The sequence below is a fragment of the Neofelis nebulosa genome, chromosome 9 (assembly GCF_028018385.1).
Source record: "Neofelis nebulosa isolate mNeoNeb1 chromosome 9, mNeoNeb1.pri, whole genome shotgun sequence".
NCBI lineage: Eukaryota > Metazoa > Chordata > Mammalia > Carnivora > Felidae > Neofelis > Neofelis nebulosa.
In genome coordinates, this window is record NC_080790.1 from 85,934,862 (window position 1) to 85,941,297 (window position 6,436).

Sequence of the window (6,436 nt, forward strand, 5' to 3'; positions counted from 1 at the left end):
AGCAGGGCCATATTCAGTGTCCTATGTGCATCCAATAGTGGGGGTCAGGGGAAGAGGGGACAGTGAGGGGAAGAGCGGGGAGAGACAGGGAGACAGAGATAAGAGAAGTCAGAGAGGGAAGGGGAGGGGATGGGAGGAGAGAGATGGAGAAAGGAGGCTAGAGGAGGAGACGGAGGGGGCAGAGGGGGAGAGAGGGTGCGAAAGAGGGAGAGAAATTATCTGCAGACTCTTAACTTCTTCCCAAATGGATTGACCAGGAATTGGGCACTGAGTATGGACACTGGGAAACCAACCATCCACATAGCATGTCCCCAGTCCTTTAACTCACACCCAGGAGTCCACTGTGTTTTGGAATTTGGAATTTTTGGATTTGGGGAACGGTGCCTGTGACTCTACACCCTTCCCTCCCCACCTGCCTCCGGGGACTCTGAGGGAGTGGCCCATACTCAAACAGCCCTACAGGAGGTGCCTAGATCCTTGTGCCCCAGGGATAATCCCCTAAACACCGTTTAGGGCAGCTTTGCTGCCGGTGAGTCACAAGCTTGTGGTGTGCCTCCTTTCTGGGTGTAGGAGGGTAGGGTACCCAGGGGGCTCAGAGAGGCTGCTTCTGAAGCCATTTCTTGGTGATGCAGGATGAGGGGAAGGGGGGCGGTGTCCGTGGGAATGGAGAGCTCAGTGGACGCGGGATATTCGGGGGAGATGATGACAAGGCAAACGTGAAGGCCAGACTACCTGGAAAAATAGCAGAGTCCTTCTTCTGCCACTAGAGGTCGTGAAGAATTGAGACTAAGTTCATAGATGGCTGAAGTGTTTGCAGGTCGTTTGTGTGGAATCATCTTCAGGACAAAGAGCTGGAACTTCTGTTTGTGGATATGTCTCAGATACGAAACCGTAAGCTTTATATTTCCCTCAACATCCGTGGAAGTGTATTTACGTTGTGTCTCATAAATGCATATGTGCAGTCTTAAGAACTTAAGTGTTGAGATACATTAGCATCCTGCACTCAGGTGGGCCCTGCCTGGGAAGGCCCCTCTAGGGCTCCCCCTTCGCCATGGTCTGTGGGTACAGGGGAGCTGTACCTCCCGTTGCCAACAGAGCAAGCGAGAAGAGGTAAAAGACAGGGCAGGTTATTTAGATGAAAGTGTGGAATTCGGGTCACAATTAGTGGCACCAGAGGATTCCCTGAGGTCCCTTCTTTAGCCCGCCATAAAGAATTCCTTACTTGCCAGCCCAGAATGGAGACAGAGGTCCAGGGCCCTATGGTCTAGGGCCGAGGGCTGGTTGTGGGGTGGGGTGGGACAAGAGGAAGCAATGGAAGCCATGTGAGGTGTGGAGGAAGTGCATCAGCCAAGACAGGAGGTTTTAATTGCCATTACTTGAACCACGTGTGTGTAATCCCTGTCAGAATGTTCCAGAAACACTTGAGCGGGGGGGGGGGGGGGGGGGGGGTCAGTTTTGGTTGCCAGACGGTGAGGACAGTGACAAGGTACCACCACCAGGAAGGGAGCATCAGAGTCAGAAGGGTGCAGGTCCTCAGTCCAAACTGAAGACTTTCTGAGGTATGTGGAGGGGGGAATCAGAGCCTAACAGAGTGGGGTGGCCTTCCAGAGGCCAGAGAGCCCTGTGGGGGCAGAACTGGCACGAGATCTTGTTCCCTGGCAGGAGGCCCAGGCTCTCACCCCTGTTTGACCTGGAAGGCAGGGCTGTAAGCCTGGTTAGTTGGAGGGACGAGCCAGAAGCAAGTGCTTCTTGCCGTTTCCACCCACATCCGAGCTGGCCTTGGCCCCTTCCAGGGTTCTGGGGCCTCCTGCCCTGATTTAAAACTCCTCTTCCCAGGGTTTCAACAGATCCTGACTTAACACCCTTCTGCTGTGTTTTTTTTTTAAGATTTTTTTTTTAAATCTCTTTTTATTTTTGAGAGAGACAGAGATAGAGTGCAAGTGGGGGAGGGGCAGAGAGAGAGGGAGACACAGAATCTGAAGCAGGTTCCAGGCTCCGAGCTGTCAGCACAGAGCCCGATGCGGGGCTTGAACTCACGGACTGAGACATCATGACCTGAGCCGAAGTCGGATGCTCAACTGACTGAGCCACCCAGGCTCCCCAACAGCCTTCTGGTTTTTTTTTTTTTTAAGATTTTTTTTTTTTAATCTTTATTTATTTTTGAGAGAGATAGAGACAGAGCAAGAGCAGGGGGAGGGGCAGAGAGAGAGGGAGTCACAGAATCCAAAGCAGGCTCCAGGCTCTGAGCTGTCAGCACAGAGCCCGACTCGGGGCTCGAACTCACAGACTGAGAGATCATGACCTGAGCCCAAGCCAGACGCTTAACCGACTGAGCCACCCAGGCGCCCCAACACCCTTCTGTTTATGGCCTCAGGCTGCTTTCTCTTTGGCTGGTCTGGAGACCCGGCTCCACACAGACACCTCACCCCAACTGCAGACACAGGTGAGAGCGACCTCCATCCTCCACCGCATGCCCACCTGGGTCCCAGTGTGAACGTGGGCCTCCTATCACACCTGCCAGCAGCCCTCAGGGGCCACCTGTCCGGGTTCCTGTTATGTGCTGCTGACAGATTTAGGCCACGTTCCTCTCTGCCCCAGCTCGGGTGGACTGCCTCCCGCCACGCCCCTCATCCCATATGGTGGTGGCTCTCAGGGTCACAGTGGGAGCTAATGTACTCACCCTGACGAGCCCCAGATTTTCCCTTTTACAGTGAGAATCACCCCAGCCCACAAAACAGGCAGTTTGAAAAGCGCACACGTGACTGTGATCTAGCCAAGAGAATTAAACTGGAAAAAACCTGTTCATGTAGAAGGAGCATGGTGAGGTCCATTGGTAATAAACTAATAAAACATTCTGTAAATATTCCAGACCACGAGGTGGTCTGCGGCTGCTCACAGGAAGCTACGGGACCGGTGGATTTAATACACGGTCCCATAATGCCCAGAACACATTTTCCGGGTGGGAAGGAGCCCACAGAAAGATGGGGTGACGCTGTGCCCTCAGACAAATGCTCATCTGTCAGGGATGGCAGGCCCATTCGAGGCAAGATGTGATCATTGTAAACCCTTTATTATCATTTAACAAAAGGGTACGGATAAATTAGTTTGGGTATCAAAGTCGTTTTTCGGTTGTTACTGCATTCAGCATTTTACTAACCGGTATATTTACAAGCTCTGCATGTGTAGTGATGTGTAGTGAATAGAACAGTTTCGATGCTGGGATTTATCCGCCAATGTGGGAGGAAGAAAAGAAATGTGGGTTAGAAAAAAAAAATCCCCTAAGATCCATGTCAGGATTGTTTTTTTTTTTTTCCTCCCCTGTACTATTTTTTTTTTTTTTTTGCAGTAAAATATTGTTCATCCCTCACTCTGATCTGGAGCTACAGAGCTAAGGAGGATTTTCAAGGTAATTTGGAGCCGAGGACAGAAAAAGAAAAGACACTCTATCAGTCACTTGGATCTCCAGATAGTCATTTTTTATCCCATGCATTGTTGAATCTGCTTGTCCCTCTTGAAGCCTTTGGATGATTCCTGCAGACTCGGTTCCCTATTCTGGTCTGCAAGTGGTGACTTTGTGTCTGCATACGGCATTTCGCCCTCTTGCCTGGGATCCTGCCGCCTCCAGCAGAGAGAACTTCGGACCCTGTCTGCGAAAAGCAGGCCCCTCCGTGTGCAAGGTCCGTGCCGGTCACGTACACAGCACACCCCACTCAGGTTATTTTCACTTTGGGGCAAAGCTTGCCTCTATGAGACCCCAGAAACACTTCTTCCTGGGCCCCCTCCCTTCTTTCTCTGACCCTTCCTTCTCTAGGGCACAGTCAAGCGGACAAGCCCAGTTTGCATCCGTGAGAGGGGTTGCAAGTGTTGACCAACTTTGCTAGCACGATTTCAGCGTGTTCCTTTAGTAAAAGGCCTGGTCTCCTTTAGAGGTGAGGGTGCCGAGGGCGAACCTTATGGAAAATGCAGAAAACAGCACCCTGTCCCCCCCCCCCACCTCGACGTGGCAGCAGGGAAGCAACAGAGAGTGGACAGGTGAAGTCTGTCTCCTGTGCCCCATTGCTTCCTAGGTTTCAGCATCCCCCGGTGCAAACACAAGGACCCACGTGTGCACACAAGGACCCTGCAGCCGGAAAGCTGACCACAGCGTTGGCCGGTGTTTCCCAAAAAGCATGCAGCAGCACCCCTAGAGGGTTTGTTAAAGCCCAGGTGGCTGGGCCCCACCCCGTTTCAGATTCCATGCGTCTGGGACGTGGCTCAGGCACCTGCATTGCCAGCACACCACCCAGGGATGCTGGTGCTGCAGATCCAGGGACCTCACCTGGAGAACCACTGAGACAAGCAGTGGTGCCAAAAGTCAGGTGAGCTAAGTGCCGGGATGTTTGACCTATACATTTGCACCTGCTCGCTGTGGCTTCTCTCCCACTTGCTGGATTGTCTACCTGGATTCTCCTCTGTCGTGTACTCAGGGGTCTAAGGTTTACCCTACTTGCAAGCTAACCTGTTAGTCTATCACAGATTCGCAGGTGCTGGCAGAGGATGTGAGATGCCTGGGTCAGAGACAAAGGACAGATCAGAGCTTACAGCCAGCCAGAGCAGCAGCCCGAGTATCAGAGTTTACACCGGTTCCCCCAGCACCAACTCCCACAGGAGGGCCAGGTGACACACTGGCCCTGCGGTGGGCTGTGGTACAAGAAAGGCACCCCGTGGTTAGGGGGAACCTGAATCTTTTGTAATGGACAGTAGAGCTTACCTGACTTTTGCCCTGGAGGGAGACATTTGTTTATTCTACTGACAGTACAGCACCTTTGCTCCAGGGGTAGACACCGCCCCGATATTTCAAGGCTGTTTGCTACACAAATGTTCTGAAAAATATAGTCTGGAATGAAGGCTTCATGCACCTCTTCTCTCGGGATGTGCAGAAACCTGAAAGACCTGTGGAGGATCGTCTCCAAACACGCCTGTCCTCCTTTTCATTGGAAATTGCCAGAATGTAAGTGTAGTAGTCTCTCGGGGTTCCCATAACAAAATATCACGAGCTTGGTGGCTTAAAACAGCAGAATTTAATTTTCTTGCGCTCTTGGTGGCCAGAAGTCTGAAATTAAGGTGTTGGCAAGGCCGTGTTCCCTCTGAAACTTGTAGGGAGGACCCTTCCTTGCCTCTTCGAACTTGTGAGAGCTCCAGGTATTCCTAGGCTTGTAGATATAGCACTCCAGCCTCTGCTTCCGTTTCCACATGGTGTCCTCTCTGTGTTGTGTCTTCACAGATTGTCTTCTTATGAGGACACCAGTCATATTGGATGAGGAGCCCACGCTACTCTAGTGTGACTTCATCTTCACTAACTACATCTCCAATGACTCTGCTCCCCAACAAAGTCATATTCGCAGGCACTGGGAGTTCGAACTTCAACATACCATTTTGTGAAGGGGACACAGTTCAACTCATAACACGTGACAAGTGGGACTTGAGGTTGCTAATCAAACTGACCTTAAAATAAGCAGATTACCGGACGTAATCACAGGCGTCCTTAGAAGCGGAAGAGGCAAGGAAAACAGTGCATCAGACTGATGAGATTCGGGAGGGACTCAACCCGCCACTGCCAGCTCTGAAGATGGGGGGACCGTCAGCCAAAGAATGCGGGAAGCCTCTAGAAGCGGGAAGAGACCAGGAGTCAGATGCTCCCTGGGAGCCCCCAGAAAGGAGCTCAGCCCTGCCGACACCTTGGTTTTTAACCCAGTGAGGACTTCTAACCTACAGAAATATCAGACAATAAACGTGCGCTGTTTCCATGCACCAAGTTGGTGGCAATTTGTGAGAGCAGCATGGGAAATGCTAGAGCCATCAATTGCAATACAGTTGGGATACCACAAGTTCATTGCCCCTGCTAGTTCCTTTATTGTCCTCTATGCCACAAATTTCATGTGAACATTGCCGTTCCGAATCCCATGACTGTTGTGTGTATAACTATTTCTGAATCTCAGAAAGAAGGAATTTTGCTCAGAGCGCCAATTTCTCTTTCCACCCGTCTTTCTCCCTTATTTAGAGTCTTGACCATCACGGCACCACTCCCAGGTGACTGAAATCGCAACGCTGCTTTACATTGGGCTTTGCTTTGTTTTTCAATTAAAATCTTTTGTTGGTAGAAGATAGGAGTGCTTGCTTGTTTAATGTGTGTGTATCGAGCCTGATGACTCCCTGTTTGTCTAACAGGAGCTCAGGAAATCAATCAATATTTGTGATGAAACAACACCTCCTCCTCCGTATGCACAATGGCTCGGAAGGTTTGAGTTGTTTAGATTGCCGCTACTCGGGCCACTTGTTTTCTACATCCTTCGCGCTTTGGGGGAAGGGACCGGATCTTATTCACCTTTGCATTCTCTACAGCGTGGAGCTCATACATTTTAGACTCTCGCTAAATAATGCTAAATGATCGAAGATG